The sequence below is a fragment of the Mytilus edulis genome, chromosome 11 (assembly GCF_963676685.1).
Source record: "Mytilus edulis chromosome 11, xbMytEdul2.2, whole genome shotgun sequence".
NCBI classification, from domain to species: Eukaryota; Metazoa; Mollusca; class Bivalvia; order Mytilida; family Mytilidae; genus Mytilus; species Mytilus edulis.
This window is the reverse complement of record NC_092354.1, coordinates 76,793,199-76,812,354: the sequence shown is the minus strand read 5'-3', so window position 1 is coordinate 76,812,354 and position 19,156 is coordinate 76,793,199. Positions and strand designations below refer to the sequence as shown.

At 32.0% G+C, this 19,156-nt stretch overlaps 1 protein-coding gene across 1 annotated transcript in view; it reads right to left on the bottom strand.

The window, feature by feature from the left end:
• The window catches only part of LOC139496307 (leucine-rich repeat-containing protein 15-like), a 165,169-nt gene that overhangs the window by 58,182 nt on the left and 87,831 nt on the right, over positions 1-19,156 (bottom strand). The window lies entirely within an intron of this gene.

Below are 19,156 nucleotides of genomic sequence, written 5' to 3'. Positions count from 1 at the left end.
TCTTGAATTGAATTTTAAATGTACGTATTGTTATGACAGTGACGGTCACATAGATGAGGATACAATTGGTTATTTAAAGCCAGAGAATGCCAAGCCTAGTCGATTGTCATTACACCACTATTAACCGAGTACTGAAGTAAACCACACCACTAACCCCACTTTATTCATGCTGTTGGTTTTTAATAAATTAAGAAGTATAGGAAGAAAGCTAACAGTATGCATGCTATCTATATATCTGAATGTATTTAATAGATGTAAGAAGATGTGGCATGAGTGCCAATGAGACAACACTCCATCCCAGTCACAATTCATAAAAGTAAACCATTATAGGTCAAAGTACGGTCTTCAACACAGAGCCTTGGCTGACACCGAACAGCAACCTTTAAAGGGCCACAAAAATACTGGTGTAAAACCATTCAAACGAACGAAAAAACCAACGGTTTAATGTATATAAACAAGAGGCTCTCAAAAGACTGGATCTCTCACCTGATGTTTTTTAGCACAATTCATTCATCAATCATGATCTATATTTTCGAGTTATAATGTATATCAGTGTTTGCTTTAAACAGTTGTTTATAAGTATTAGGCCAAGTATTTTCAGAGAACATTTTTAAATGTAAGCAAACATGTTGAACAAAGTGTGTTAAATTGTACTAAAAATGCAACAACTTTTTAAGTGATCAATTGACAATTTTGGACATTTTTACTTTGCTAAAGATTTTTGCAGTTTATCTTTATCTTCAATAATGTTCAAGGTATTAACCAAAAACTGCAAAACTACTTAAAATTAACAATTTATTGGCAGCAATCCAACAATGGTTTGTTTGATTTGTCTGAAAATTATAGGGTTGGTACATGTAGATCTTGACATGTTTAACATTTAACCCAATGAAAGATTTTCTGTAAATACTTTAGTTTTTGAGATATATTTAACCAAAAACTGCATTTGATCCATATTCTCTATTTTTATCCATGGCAGCCATGTTTGTTGATGGATCAAAACTTTGGACACAATTTATAAACCAAATACACTAGGGAACACTCAGATTAAGTTTGAAGGTATTTGGCCCAGTAGTTTCGGAGGAGAACAGTTTTGAAATAGTTTACGACAACAGACGACGAAATTACCAATTTAATGGCAGCAACCCAACAATGGTTTGTTTGATTTGTCTGAAAGTTTCAGGGTTGTTAGATTATGACAAAGTTATCTAATGTCAGATTTGCTATAAATGCTTTAGTTTTCGAGATATAAGCCAAAAACTGCATTTGACATCTATGTTCTATACTAAGCCATGGCAGCCATGTTTCTTAGTTGATCATAAATTCGGATACAATTTATAAACTAGATATCCTAAGGAACATTCATTGAAAGTTTGAAGGTATTTGACCCAGTAGTCTCAGAGCAGAAGATTTTTGAAATAGTTTTCGACGACGAAAGGCGACGACGGACGCCAAGTGATGGCATACGTTCACATCGGGCCCTTTGGACCCAGTGTGCTAAAAGGAAATACGAGAAACATGTTTAATTAATATCACAAAATTTTGTATCTGTCGGTTCTGAGTGACTAAGTCGAAAGCCAGATATTAACTTTTCTCTGTTTCGTATATTGAGTTTACATAAATTCTGCCGTTAGTTTTCTCGTTTGAATTATTTTATATTTTTTGAGTGTGACACCTTTCATTATTTACTATACTGTATAGGTTTTATACATTTTTTAAGGCTGTATAGGGATACCCAAATAGCTTACATCCGCGTCAGTAGGATGGATTATTTATATAAGTTAAACGTACGTTTTGTCGCCGCTCGTGGTAAGGACGATGCACCTCTCGCAATGCTCGACCAACTCTTACTTCTGATACCGTTGTATCCTGGGTTGCCAAGAAGCCAGTCATCATTCTTCGACCATATGTAGGGCCTACCTACATGTATATTTGATATATTTTAGAAACATGACAAAACACATTATGGGTTTATGTGTTGTAAATTAAGGTACATGTACAAAACTCATACAGATCTGTGTATTCTTATTCAAGTTTAATACATAAAATGGGGAAAAAAATACAGATGTCGAAAATGATAATAAAAAAACTTCTGTAAAAGGTTAGCGATTAGAGAATGCAGAGGCAGATTTTGGATTTTTTAAAGGGAGTTTCCCTACAAGAGCAGCAAATCAATAAAGGGGTGATTGCGGTGGTCAGGAAATGAAATAATGGCTGACATTTTTAATCTTTTTGTGCATATAATAGCAACAAAATTGTGCATATAATAGCAACAACAAAATCACACGAGACGCTTGACAATTTTGACATGTTAATAGCAATTTATGCAAACTCTCTCTCTCTCTCTCTCTCTCTCTCTCTCTCTCTCTCTCTCTCTCTCTCTCTCTCTCTCTCTCTCTCTCTCTCTCTCTCTCTCTCTCTCTCTCTCTATCTCTCTCTCTCTCTCTCTCTCTCAAACAATTTGAAAGGACTTAATATACTAGTATTTGAAAGAGTAAATCAATTAGTGTTCTTTGGTTATATTTCATGATTGAACAACATCTTCATTTGACCTCCCATTCTAGTAGTGATGCTTTAAAGGGTGTCAGTTCTGCTATTTTTCCTTTTATTAATTGGATTTTTTTTTAAACAATTTTTACAAATAAAAGTCAGTAATGCTTAAAAGGTCTCTAATAATGAGTTGTATTATTGATAATCATCCCACATATCAATTTTTTTTCATAGAAAAAAATATTTTCATCTGATTTTTATAGTTCGTTCTTATGTTGTACTGTTATACCACTATCCCAGGTTAGGCAGAGGGTTGGGATCCCGCTAACATGTTTAACCCCGCCACATTATTTATGTATATGCCTGGTCCAAGTCAGGAGACTGTAATTCAGTGGTTGTCGTTTGTTTATGTGTTACATATTTGTGTTTCGTTCATTTTATTACATAAATAAGGCCGTTAGTTTTCTGGTTTGAATTATTTTACAATGTCTTATCGGGGCCTATTATAGCTGACTATGCGGTATTGGCTTTGCTCATTGTTGAAGGCCGTACGGTGACCTTTAGTTGTTAATATATGTGTCAGTTTGGTCTTTTGTGGATAGTTGTCTCATTGGCAATCATACCACATCTCTTTTTTTATATTTGCATATTTCAGTACCAGATAAGTAGTATCGAAACAATACATCTACATCAAATGACAATAAAACGTAGTATTCAACTAGTGCGTTTTAGTCATTGTAAGTTCATAAATTATCGCATATGTTTTATAACCTCAAAATCAAGAAAGTCATGCTAGATATACTTACTAGAGGTATGATGCACAAAATTTAAACTGAGGAATAATGCCTTATTATATACATGACATGTTTTAGTGTTTACAATGCAATACATAACTAGAAGGTCAATTCCAATTAATTTAATGAACGAAGACATATAGCACATGTGTAGATCACAAAAACCTTTGAGCATAATTTTAGTTATAACACAATACCTATGTGACTTAGATATTAGAATCCTACGCTCTTTTGTTTTTTTTGCCTTAAATGTGGAAGACATCAAAACGTTTTTGGTGCAGAAGACACTTTATTTTTGTGATTTTACTTTTTTCAATTCTAAAAAAGAAGACATGATTTGGCATATTCTTTAACTAAAATATAAAACCAAAAAAATAGTTCATCAAAACGTGAAGTGATACGGTATATTTGCAGTATGGATTAATTGCAAATTTACAAAATAACGATATCGTTAACAACACTAAACAGAAATTATGTTTAAAAACAATTAAAAAGACTAAATCTATCGGAATTCAAGGTATTTTCAAAGCAACCTTTACAAAATTATGAACACAATAATGCTAAAAGTATGCAAGTGCTTGTTACGGATGGTCTTGTTCTCTGTTATGCTATTTGACAAAAGATATTATTTTTTGGACGGACAGACTGTTGTCGTGAGTGTTTCATTAAAAAATAAGAAAAATATATATAACTGAACTTTTGCTATTTTTAAAATATACGAAAAAAACAACATTATTATTGTTTAAAATCTGATTTGCCTTTATATAAAATCTTGAAAAGCACTTTAAAAAGTGTGTTCGGTATCCACGTGGTTGAGTTATTTATCCAACAGTATGTTTTAATTTTAAGACTATATATACATATATATAAAAGTCTATAAAAAGGACCAACCAGCAAATTTACTATGTACCGGATCGTCTAGAATAGGCGATACTATGCAGATAAGGAAAAATAAGACATATATATATATATTTTTGATAAAAAAGAGGCGAGGTATTCAAAGTTGAAATTGAAACCTCTGAGTCGAAAATAAATTGACAGCGAAATGGCTAAAAAAATACAGATAAACAGCAGTAATAACATAGAAAACCAAATACTTTTGTTCACAGTGTAGAAAGTCAAAAAGTCGCAAGATGGAAGAGTCTTATATTGTATGCACTCTTAAAGATCTGTGGAATAAAAGTTAAAAAGTAAGCCGATGTGTACAATCTAAAAAAAAAAGGGGGGTCATTTCAACAAAACAAACATAAGACTCTACCATAAAAAGATAAATCAGCAAACAATTATTAGAACTATCTTGTCAAACAGTCGTATTGAAATAAAAAAACAATATACTCAAAACTCGACAAGAGGATATTTATTATTAACTTTATTTCTGAAAAGTTTTATTAAGCGAAATAATATTATTTACAGAATGATTCAATGTTATCTTACTGTTATAACTATTTCGAGAAAACTCAGAGAATTAATATAACACAAGAGGGAGGTCTGTAAGGATAAGACGTCGAGATACGCTTGAATTAGTGATTTGTGAAGTAGAGATTTATGGCAATCATTTCAATAGCTTTCTTGAAGCAGGTAAACATGCTTATGGTTTTGTTTTTAAATTGAAACCGTATCAATCAGGCCTAAGGCTCACAGAAAGTTGAAAGAAAAGAATTTTGTCAGCCAAAACATTTATAAATTTTACAATTTAACGCAATTCCTCTTACACCTGTACAATGTACCGGTAGAGCAATTGTTAAGACAATGTTTTAGCGTTAAGTCTTGTTTCATCGACTTTCTTTGACGTACAGATGTGGTAAAGGGCTTAAATAAATCTCGGGAATGCCAAAAATGGAACGAATGTGCATTCCCGATATTTTTTGTATTGCCGATTTACCCTTTACTGTGTAGTGCTTGTTTTGAAAATTTTAACAAATTATTTTTAAAAATTAGTGCAAAGAATAATATTGTATGACTATCTTGAATAAATGTGTAGTGGGTTTTTAAAGTATAATATAAACACAATGTTCTAGAGATGCGCTACAATTTCATAGTCATTGCTTTATTGAAAACGAGACAAAAACACTAAAAATTCTAATTCTATAGTGCGAATTTCAAATAGTTGTAACAAAATATGGTTTCGTAAGGGGTTGATTATCATACAGATGATAATACCTTTGTTTAGATGAAGAAATATAAATATATGTAAGTATAAACGACCTTGTTTCTATGACCGATTAAGGGAAAGATTCATTCTATATTTTTTTTTAATTCATGCATTTTGCAACACACATATATATCATTTCAACACAAAAATTCTAAAAGTAAACAAGCTGGATGATAATCTGTCTCTCACGTCTTGAGTTGGATACTTTAGTACTACAGTTTTATTAACTTTATAAGAATCATATAAACAATGTTAAACACAATAGGTAAAAATGTCAAAAATTGGGGTACAGTGTTCGACATTGTGTCATAATCTTAATCACTCAATTTTAAATGTTCAACAAATAACAAATTTTCTATAGAATTTGCACATGTTGCATACCGAGATTGTCTAAACCATCAAATCAAATATAAAAAAAAACAGCTTTTCTCTATCCACCAAATAAATGAATCCACAATAATATGAACACAATTGCATTCCATGATACCTATAAAAACACACAACAATTAATATAAAAACTACATCTTAACTATAGTCAAAAACATTGAAATATCAATTACACACATCCATACATGTTTAGGAAACACACAATTACAGTCACCTGTCAAATATTTAAAAATGATTTCCATTACTTTGTTTGATCTTGTACTTCATACGACGTTGATATAGTGTGTTCATCAACCATCCAAACGTGCCTCCATTCTGTTCTTGCATCGTTTATGATGACTTGTATCAACAAAGAAAGTCATAGAAAAAGATAAATATATGTTAGAGCAAATTAATTTACTATTAAAAAATCGTGAAAACAAAACATGGCGAATATACGGATAATTTATATTGCAATATGTCTCATGCTGTTGTTTCAATTAGTTCAGAGCAATGAAAGTACTGCTCTAAACGGTATGCTATTTTTAATAATCATCAAACTATATATGTGTGACATTTTCTTTGTTTAATCACACATTTCCTGTGAATAGTTCTAAACTAACCAGAAAAATGGCTGTACTTCTTATTTCATTTTTCATCATTTTCCTCTTGTCGTGTTTGTAACGTCGGGTCAATCGAGTCTTCGAAAGAACTTTTTGTTGTAATAAATCAGTTTGCCCCTAACATTGCACTCATATCCTAAACTTGATTAATGGAATGAGAACACCGTAGATACCGAGGTACAGTAAAACATGTGTATGCATAGAAACATAATAAACGGTTGTTTTTTTGCCTTCTATACAAAGCTTTAAGGCCACATTGCTTGTGTTTATGAGTTATTGTATCTCCGTTGTAATCGCATACTATCCAAGAACTTGGTATTTTTGCTCAAAGACATACGGTTCTTTAAGCGTTCCAATATACATTTAACCGAGAAAATTGTTTCAGACACGAAATGCATAAAACTGTTTTCCCCTTTTTTTTACAGCACTTAGACGATACCTTTGCTATCACCGCAGTTATCATTAGCTCAGTTGTTAGTACTTCGGTAATGATATCTTTTATAACTACCTTTAAAACGTACTATTCAAAAGTTTTTGATAGGTTGCAATATGTCAAATAATCCAATATAAGATGAACTATCTGCAGTTTCACCCATTTTGAACACATACAGCAAAATCAGTGCTCAATACACTTTAATGAGTATAATATGTTATATTAACAAATATTGATACTTTTAAGTATGTCATGACTTAAGTCCTTATGTTGTTTGAGACGCTGTATTTTAATGATTTGAAATTATTGAGGTACAATTATGACTTAATTTGGCAAAGTGTTTCAGTATTATTTTTAACTTTCACTTGTTTAATCGTTTAGGCAAAAAACTATGTATAGGGTCAATGAAAGGAAAGCCAAAACATGCAGTGGGTTTATGGTAAAGACATTATTGTATATCCTCTAGAAAGTGTATGGTAGTTTAATCTAATTGTAAGAGTTATGCACAAATAACACTTTAAAAGTGACTAAACGACCCTTTTCGAAAATAAGTAGCATATAGCGAGTTACCATATATCGTATGCTATTATTAAGCTCAATCTATTACCTTCTCTTGTTCTAAATTTTAACAGTGCCGTCACTTCATATTCTTCTAATGGTGATACTGTATCTAAATTATATTCTCAGGTCATACGTACATAAAATTATAGAATAATACATTGAATTAAGTATTCTCATAATGTTCTTTACTAGCATCAGGATAAATAAATCACACCCCAATAAGATATATCTATGATTCATAAATTGAATTTAACACAATAATGTATTTATATATAATGCAAACAATAAGTAAATAACTTAGATTTAATATTTTTGTCTGTTGCTTCAATAATGGCTTAAACAATAAGAAACATATTTTATTAAAGAATTATTTCATACTATAAAATATAGCTAACAAGGCAATGTCTGAGAAATTTAACGTGTAGGAGTTTTTAAGGAAAACATGTGTATGCTGAGATAAAAAAAACATTCATCAAAACAGGTGTTTAATACAAAAATCTGTTATAGAATATACTATGAATAGAGAATATGATATTGTTTATTTAAGTGATTGATTTATTGTGCGTAAATAATTACAATTCTCCTACGAAATAAAGTAAAAGCATTTCTTCATCATCAAATCGTTGTATGTTAGTTATGATTTATAATGTCTTCAACTGAAAATTTGCATGTGACAGTACAAACAATATTTATTTAGGTCAATCATATTTCTAAAAATAACCATAAATAATTGAACCAGTTATTCTTACAAACGTGCAACATGTTATACAAATATAAAAAAAACTGGTACTGTTAGTATGCTTGGAGATATGAAGAATATAGTTAATTGATTAAACTGAAACACAATATAGAATTAAGTGTATGTGTTAAAGTAGACAGATGTATTCAAAATATAAATACAAGCGATATCTTGTACTGACAAAATGCATAATTAACACATGAAACAGTTCAAAAATGACTATGAAAACTTCCAAATATTGTGTATCGTCATTACTTTGGATAAACACATACTGCTGGATGATATTGTTGGGATTTGACATTTTATTTTCCAAAATCATACCATAAATGCATGATTGATGTAATAAAGCACATCAAAACCAATAAATATCTGACAGTTATTGTCTTTTAAATGAATTTCAGATGAAAAAAGTTCATATACACTAACAAATTTTAAAACACCTAGTTTCGATTTTAAAACATTGTTTATAATACTTTTCATCACAATACCACAACCTACCCGGACAAAAGTTAACATATCTGTCGTCACACAAACACTGAGCTGTACCATTCACAGGTTCGATATAACAATCACCAAAATCACAGTCATACGAGGTACATTGACTTTCTGTTCAAGTATATGTGTAAAATTAAATCAATAAGCACACATCAGAACGAAAGATTGGACTTTCTCCTTGTTGGCAATACATTTCAATGTATTTTGACATTTAAAGTTGAAACGTTTGCTTTTACTAATTTATTGTTTGCTTTTTCAAAAATGTTTTATATTACAAGTTTTGAACGTTTCTGAAGTAGATTCAGCTGGAATTACGCCGATACGCATTTAATGTATATAGCATGTTTTCTTCATCATTTATTTTTTTACATCGCCGAAAAATATTTTTATAATTCACTTGTTTGCAAACATTGATGATTATAATCAAACAACTACGCACTCGAACTAAATAGCAAACTGGTCCTGTTCAGCTTAAATTAAAGGATAAGCTTGAAGAGTATTTCCATTGAACCATTAGTATTAAAAAAAATATTAGATATCTCTTATCTTAAATAACTTCATCTTAAATGTTCATAGTAAACGAATGACTATAATGTTGCCTTGAAAATAACTTAATATGTTCCTTGACAAAATGTGCCGGTCCACTGTCCTATACAGTCACAAATAAGTTCATAGCCCATTGCCACACGTTTACCACCATTGAAACATTGACAGTTATCAGCTTGAATAAAACAATAAGACCGTGAAATGCTATAAAAATCCTTTTTCATTTTCCTCGAAGTTCGGTATTAACTATTGTTTTACTCTGTGATATCCGCAAAAAGTAAAAGTTAAACTTGGTCGCATTGATTGTCCTTTCAGATACCCGCCTTTCCCCAAACTTACTGGGGCCAGTGCCAACAAATGATTGGACTTTTAAACTTATTCATCATTTATCATATCTTGAGAATAACTCAATAAATGATTTTATTGACAAAGATCCTTGTTCAGTGCAGTACGGTGTAGTGGACGAAGCAGCATGTTTGATTATTAGACACAAAACATTTGCCCGTTTAAGTCAGTGAGATAAAAAGCGGCTTTTCGCTTGTTGCATATTGCCCCACTGGATTTTAAATAGTTGAAGATAAAATTTCAGCGTAAATATTATTTTAATAAAATGATGGCAATGGAGGCCTCAATAAGTTGTGCCCTGTAAGAGAAATTTGCAGAAGCTTTGCATTGGATAATACAGCAAAAAAGCGGAGATGATAACATCCTCTATTTTATTGATTATTTAATTGTTGTCGAGTCCAGCCAATCATCAAAAGTTGGCAATACTTTGAAGATATTCGACGAGGTATACGTAAAATAGGTACTCCACTTGTAAGTGACAAAATTACTTTGCCTACTACATTACTCATTTTTGGGGGTATAAATTTGGTACACAAAATTTAAGCATACGGCTTCCAAATGAAAAACTTGACAAACTCTCCCAGAGATACCTTAAACCTTCTAAAATAACTTTAAAAGATACTCAATCTCTTCTTGGGCTTCTGGGTTTTGCTTGCAAGGTGGTTGCCCCAAGCCGCATCTTTTGACGCAGACTAATACAACAAAGGGTGTGAGCATCATATTACAAAATTCGAGTAAACAAGCAGATGAAAGCAGATTTAGAAGTGTGGTTAGACTTTTTTAAACAGTACAATGGTGTCACTGTAATAACCGACAGTGTATTGGTTTCAAATAAAACATTGGAGTTGTTCACGGAAAGTGTAGGGGGTCCAAAGGTGTGTATGGTATCTATTTTGAAGGTAAGTGGGTCTAAGGCATATCGCAAAATCAATGGGATGAAAGTGGAATTACCAGAGATATGACATTGTTAGAGTTGTTTCCAGTTGAAACAGCACTTATGTGCTGAGAATCATATTTTATAATAAAGAAGAAGTGGTATGATTGCCAATGAGACAACCGTCCACAAGAGACCAACTGACACAGAAATTAACAACTATAGTTCACTGTACGGTCTTCAACAATGAGCAAAACCCATACCGCATGGTCAGCTACAAAAGACCCAAAAATGAAAATGTAAAAAAAATCAAACGAGAAAACTAACGGCCTTATTTATATAAAAAAAGGGACAGGCACAAACATAAACATGTGGCGGGGTTAAACATGTTAGTGGGACCCCAACCCTCCCTCTAACCTGGGATAGTGGTATAACAGTAAACATCAGAACGAACTATAAAAATCAGTTGAAAATGGTTTAACTCATCAGATGGACAAACATACAAGTGTTTATCTAAAAAGTTATTTTTCATGTTGATAATCAAGCGGTTGTTCAAATCAGTAATATGAAAACTAGCAAATCAATCAGTTATGGCGTTTGTAAGACAAATGGTTTCTAATGCACATGAAAAAAAAAACACGTCAGTTAAGGCAATTTACATCCCTTAGACAAAATGCTGATTGCCTTTCTCGTTCTCAGTGGGTGAAGTTCAGAAAGTCTACCTCCAGAAACAGACCAGTGGCCAATCAAAATGCCAACACAGATCTGGAACATTTATGTCAGGTGGCGGATTATATTGTCAATCAAGGTGTGTCCAAAAATACACAAAAATCATACTATTTGGCTCTGTTAAAACTTTGTAATTTTAGATCATCTTACAATTTGAAACAGCATTGGCCAGTGCCAGTCAATGATCTCCTAAATTTTCTAGCTCTTTTGTGATTACAACGCCTTTCTGGGGGTACTATATCAACTTATATATCAGGTGTTTCATACCATCATAAAATGCAAGGCCTACAGGATACTACAAAATGCTTTATAACTGACAGGGTATCAAAAGGAATAAGAAGAATTCAAGGAGGGAAATGTCAGGACATTAAAGCACCAATAATAGTGCAGTTGTTATCAGATATGATAGATTGTTTAGACAAAGTATGTAAACATATGAAGCTGCTTTATTTTCAGCAGTTTGTTTAGTTGCCTTCTTGTGTTTGCTAAGGGTAGGGGAAATCACTTCTTCAAAAACTAAGTCTGTTATAAGAAGCTTCAACTTAAAATTTTCTGGTATTTTAGTTAAGAAAAACGTTCTGGAGTAAAGTGGTCAAAAACTGACCAAAAGGGAAAGACCGTTACTTTATTGATACCTGAGTAAAAAAAAACTACTGTCCGATTCGACTCGTTGACGAATACTTAAAGGTACGACCTACCTGTAGCAGTAACGATGTATGTATTCATTATAATGGTATGCCTTTAACAAGATACCAATTCAGCAGTATACTGTAAACAACTTTACATTTTCTTCATTTTAGTAAAGGTAATTGTAGGTCAGATAGTTTTAGAATTGGGAGAATTTATGGATTGTTGGAAGTTCCTTTGTTCATTTGGCCAATGTAGATTGTAGGCAATATGGTAGGACCAACTTTGAACTGGAGTCCAAAGATGTTACAGCATACTGGATTAAACAACCTGGTTTGTAGATTAAAGATTTGAACATCCTCCTGGATGCAAAAAGACATTTGTTAACCTTCTCCTAATTTTATTATTATTCTATGTGGAGCTAATGATTTCACAAATTTAGAGTTGACAGAGAAGGGATTAATTGAAAATGTAAAATGTTCTATTCTTCGTTACCAGGATTTATTTTAAATTGGTTTTATAATGTGTACGTCAATGCTACAGCGCATATACTGGCATTTTGAACCCTTAAATGTTGAACAGAAGAGAACAAGAGTGAATTCAGTGGTCAAAAACTTTGTAATTGAAATTGGGAGAAAAGCTATTTTTCATGGGAAACTTCGGGCAAGTAAAGTGTCTTTATACAAAACAGATGTAATTCATTTATAACAAACTGGGAATCATGTTTTCTTGATAAATACAAAAGAATGGGGAGAGGAGTGGTTGAGTCTTTCCTACTCAAAACAAAATGAACTTTTAAAATGCTTGAATATTAAAGTGTGCGCATTCAAATATAATACCAATCACTGAAAAAGAGGTTACTAGTATGTGACAAGCTTCATACATTATATTTAGGAATTACATATGTTCGTAAGCGCTTATCCCTCCTCTTAGCTTGAGACAGTGGTGTAAGGTGTAACAGTAAATCACAAGTACATACTATAAAAATCAGTTGAAATTGCGTGACTCATTATATTGGCAGGAAATGTTTAAAAAAAATATCATAAAGACAATAGACACAAAGTACCCATATCATAGTACTTGCAGTTTATTACTGAAAGCTTAAAGCAAATAACAACGGTTTTCGAAAGTATAAGGGGACATTTAATCAAATATTTGTCAATCTGATATCATAGATAAAAATCTAAGATCATATACAAATACAAATCCGAGATCACGGATAACCAATCCGAGTTCACATATTATCAATCCGAGATAACAGACTTTTGGGTGTGTGTTCATTTAATGCTTTCTCATACATACGACTAAACCATTTTACCTTACTTGTACAAGTTGTTAAAACAAGATATATCATTCGCAAGACTAATATTAACTTATCTAAAAATGTATTTATTGAACCTTTTCTGATTCTTAAAAAAATAATTTGATCTTCTCCTGCGTACTCTAGTAAGTACAATTGTTTAAGATTTATCTAAGCAGTATCAAGCAAGCCCTAACAGATAACAAACATTTTTAGTTTTTGTACTCTATGAGATGGTCCCCACTCCATATTGTATTCATCTTCCATCTAATCCCAGCGCCAGCAGTAGTGTCGACTTTCCTAACACGTCTAATATGATGAATGAAATATATGATGTTAATTTGTAAAGCTGAACTATACCAATCACAGTATATGCACGTTAAGTGTTCAATGATGAATGTGACTATATCATAAGATAATTCATTCCGACATTTAAATAAATCTGCAATACATATAGCCTAATACCAGAAAAGGATATGGAATCGCAATAGCAGTTAATCATAGATCGAACTATTATTAATTCCTTTAAAGCCATACAGCTTTAAACGTGGTCATTTTATATTATAATTTAGAATTACAAGGATAGCATACTTTTAAGATATGACAAGAAACAAATGGTGACTGGGATTTTTGTTGTATCGATAACAGTTTTCATCATGTAGTCTTGACATACATTATCCATTATTCACTGTTTTGATAGAGAGAACCTTTGTTTTATATTGTTCTTGTATTAGTCTATGTAAATTATTAACCTTTACTGTTTACTCTACTTTTGAAAACGAATTAGCCTTTTGGCGTGGCTCGGTACTTGTACATCCCGGAATGACTGTGTAGTCATTGTTAGTAATCTTGTTTTTCTTTTTTGCGTATAAGCTATGTCTGTATGCAATTTTGTTTTTCTTTGTTGATATATTTGTATGCATTTTTAGTGATTCAGATTATAAGACAATGTTGACTGCGGTACCACAATGTTTGACATGTTAACCTTTTATGATGTGTTTGTTTTGAAAAACTCATAGAAAGGGAGATTAGTTTTCATTTCAAATTGACTTTGATAAGTTTAATTCACCACTTTACGACGAAAAAAAATATGCAACAGTTGATGATTCTTTGATGATTATACAACAAGAAAGGGCATCATTACGATGATTAGTTTACTAAATTATCGTCCCTGCAGTTTGTTTTACTTAACCCGAATTCATCAAAAATGTATATTTGATAATTCTCCTTGATTTAATGTATGCATATCATAATCAGAGTAACAGACATTGTTGTTGGCAGTAAACCATAAATGACATATGAGTTTATTAACATGATTTTGTGCACAGTACTTTTCAAATACTTTGATACAAGTTCGTCTCAATACTTTCGCTACAATCATTTTTGACGACTATCTCATGTCGGTTACGACCATCATCGAAAATTTAATAGTTAACCTTACGACCATCACCCATTTAAGATACGAACATCATGTTCGAATTTTTTCAATGACTATTTAACGAAAACTCGAATGGTTTTATTTATCAAATTTTACCTCAATATCAATGTACTAATGGTTAGTGTATGTGAAATAAGCGGTTTGGTTGTAAAGAACCTTATACTGCACAACAATCTGAAAAGAAAAAAATATTTCTAGAGTTGTCTTCTATTTTCGGCTAACCGAAACTTTACGTTACGACCATCCGCTTACCACCAGTGTATGTAGTGTTATGCGTACTGTTGTTTGTCTATTGGTAAAATTACTGATTTATACGAATAGTTCAATGATTATTTGTCATTTGTTATAGTGTTATTTATATTTTTCTTACTTGAATTCCTTGTGGATAGAACTGAATTATTCAGGTCTCGACAAGTCAATGTACGAAGAGGTCTTGGTAGCCGAGTAGTCAAAGAAGTCGAACTACTGTATCACTAGCCTGTCAACGCTGAGGATGTGACTACAAATCCCGCCCGTCACATATGCGTTCGACTCCAATCTTTATTGATAGGATTGTCAGTTTTCCTGCCGAAGGTAAGTGGCTCTAACCAGACAATCCAGTTTTGCTACATCAATAATAACTGAACCTCACGGAACAGTACTGAAAATGACGTTAAACATTAATAAATCAATATAAGAAAGGGGTATATTTTACAAATTAATTTACCAGAAATTAAACATTTTATGATACAGGTTATAGTTGATGTTTGCAACAATATTAAGATTAATATAATGTGTATTTGCTAGTTCCTTTGAGGCGTTCTGGCCTAGGTAACGCGGTCAATGGTAAGACAATCGCGTCTGAGGGGTTCACAACTATATATTGGTGAGTTTTGGAAGCCTCTATGGGCCATTCAGATATCCTGGAAACAAGAACAACAATTTTCGATCATGTATACAGGAATGGCCCCTTTTATGAATGGGCTACCGTGTGGCATTGTATTTATCAACATTCAAAGTTCATTTGTAGATTGGATTGTTAAAACGTACAGACTAGACTGAATGAAGTAAAACATCACTTATATAATCCAGTCTATTTGCCTTTTGACAATACATATTCGTTTTTGTCTGATAGTTTATTAAGTATCAAGTATTAGGATAACGCAATTATATAAGTTATGTTTTAAGACAGTCCCTGTACGCGTTGTGTGTATCATTCAATACACAGCGTGCCATTGTGCATTGTAACAATGATTATACTAACAATATGTTATATCCAAGGTTTAATGATAATTTCTGAACGTATATCACGTGATATTTTGTATTAACAACATAGCCTTAGCAAATGTTGGCAAGCCAAAGGAAACGGTGTAACTGTTAAAACTATTTATTTTAGGTCGGAAATACAGCGGTTAGAAAGCAGAAAAAATAATTGAATAAAACAATATATTTGTCAAAAATATTTTATTACATTATAAAATGATAATAGACCACGGGAATATTCAGTCAAACTATGAAGAAGTTTCAACTGAAATTAAATTAATCATTTAATATAATATAATAATATCATGAATGTTTTATTATGTCCAATATACGTTGATTAGTTTATACCGCTTTTTTCAAAAGTCTCTGCTGATATTTTTTTCCGCAGTATATTCGGAAAGTTAGACTTGAAGAATAGATTAATATTAGATTTTCCTCATCTACATCCAATAAACTCTCATTTTCCGGTGGCAGTTCAAATTTATCCGACCTTTATCCAGGACGGCCTCTTAATATAGAACCTATATTGTTTATTTATTGTTAACTACATTTCGTCCTAAACATGCATGAAATGTGTTCCACTGGACGTGAATCAACGACCAATCATCAATAAATCAATATATCTAAATCTTTGCAATATGGTGCGACTTCTTTTAAAATTGTATGCATTGTGTTGACCAGCTATTAAATACGTCTTAGTTCATTAACCTGTTTCACATGACACAAGTAATTAGGATTTGAATTGAAATCGATTTGACATCAATATTTGTTTCCGTTCACACAAATTCAGGATTAAATGGCTGTGAATCCGGTGTCCAATCATTGCAGGTAGGTAGTCAGACCTCCAAATTCAAATAACTTTAGATTTGAGCCTAAAATAAATATGTGTGATGATGCAAATGCATATTCTAACCCAGTCTATCAGTACATTTGCTTTCCGATTATGTCCTTTGCAAGAAAAACCGCGTGCATGCAGACATTCTATGCGAACTTTCTTACTAAATTCAGAACAAGGCAGTAATTAAGAGCTTGAGAATTGACTTTGATGCTGGTCATCATTAAGGTATTCTGTCCTCTAGTTATTTATCTTTTCTTTTTCTTTTTGTTTTAAGTGAATATCCTTTATACATTATAACTTTGACATTGTCGAAATACTAATCATGTTCTTCCCCATGAATGGCTGACTGTATCCGTATTTGTCGAAACCTTTTGGAATTCGGTTCCTCAATTCTCTTCAACTTTATTTGGCTCTTTTTACTTTTGCTCTTTTAACTTTTAAGAACTGGGCGACACTAATGAGTCCATGGTAAACTTGCGGGCGAACCTAGTGTTACACAATTTTAATCCTGGTATCTACGAAAATGTTATTGACTTTTCATAAAACTTCTGAAAGGTATTCTTCAAAACTAAGTTTTTCCTTTAAAATATTTGTTTTGATTTCAGTTACTTAGCGTCATGATGGCTAAGTTAATTTGGTCTTGCAGTAATGTATGAAAAGGGTTTCTGTCTAAACATAGATAGGATGTTTTGATGTGATAAATTTTGTATAAGATATGTCTGTACTTTCATTTGATTAAATTGTTAATTATTTATCTGTCTTGAGTTTTATTTGAAGTGCCTTGGAAAATACCCCATACACTGTATCTAGAACCACTCCCCTCACATCAATAACGAAAAATGTATTCACTTTAGAAAAGTAAAATAAAGATATTTTAAATAGTTCATACTTTTCGTTCTTATGTACTATAAAATATGCGTAAACATAACAATACTGATTCATGGTTAAAAAAAGAAAAAGGGCGCTAGAGTTCAATATATATATCTGTTTACCAATATTTCCATTAACACGATAGTTCATTATTTTAAAGAAACGGGCCGGACGTTCCCAAATTTTTTTAATAAGCTTCAATGCATAACATTTATTATCATTATCTTCTAAACCCAAACTGCAAAAATACCGTTTGTAAAAACAAACAAAAAACAAAACAGTTCAATATGTTATATCCTCTACATAACGGGACTAACCCCTGATTAGATATGCGATGTAATGCCTCACTGTTGGTCAAATATCTAATTATGATTTGCGAAATCGTAATACTTATTTACCCGCATTATGGACTTGACAAGGCGGTACGGTTGCACTTTGGTGGATAGTTGTCTCATTAGCAAGCATACCACATCTCCTTAATTCTAAAATAACAATAAAATCCTGTTACTATTAAATGGAATAGCATAAACCCCGACATACGTACTTCCTAAAACGTAAATATATTCAAACGGAAGATGTGACATCCTGTTGAGGATAGTATTTACTTTGCCCTTTTTACAATAAAGCCAGAGAAACATTGTTTTTGAAATTAGAAAGATATGATATCAATTGATCTTCTATTAGCTGATGATGGTCACCTTTCATTTCAGCAAAATATAGATTTTAGTCTATACAATCTTATATCAGAATAACACAACACTTTAGATCATTTAATTAGAATTCTGACTTCCTACTTTCTCACACTTCAATCTAGTCCAGTCTTATATAATATTCCTTATTATTTTGTATTTGTTTGTTTTTGTTTAAAGTTTGTATTACATGCATTCCTACTATGCTGTTTTTTTGTCAATATCTAATGCATATTGTGTTTAAATGTGTATAGGGAGACGAAGTCGTTAATGTTGTAATAACCTGTGTTCAATCATATTTGCTACATTCGTTTGACATGAATCATGAATCATGTGGTGTTGAAAGTTGCGGGTTTATTGCACAATTGTCTATATTTAATATTCTTTAAAGGTGTTACGCAAAAATAATCCTGTCTTCATGAATGAGATTGAAATATGAGTCACTAGAAAATGTCTTGTCTGTACAGTTTAACTTTCGAAACAAATAATTTGAAGGTTCTGTTAATGTATCACTTCAAAAAAGGGCCATTAGGAGAGATCAACACGCTTTTAAATCAAGCAAGGAACCCATATACTAAACACAGCTATCATATTACTCAGACTATGTTGGAACTCCTCTTTACAAACACACATTTGTTTTTGAAGCAGTCGTTGAACCATGCAAATGTGGTTAAGGACAATGGACAAATGAACGACGAAAACACAGTAGCATATGGCAACTGCATACAATAAATGAAGCCTTAATATCGTACATCATCTAAAAAAAACAACTTTAAAGAAATATTTTACGACGACGCCGCAGGCTGACACCGCCGACGTATTGTACATGTTATTTTCCCTTTATCGTACATTCGGCGATTATCACCATAGACGAGACAATAATCTGGGGTAGACTGTTGAATGTACTAGCATTAACTCCTCTCAATTTTTGCCAATAGATGAATCAATGAATTAAAAAAAAAAAACACAGACTAACATCCCTCAAGCAAAGATTAACTTAGAGGA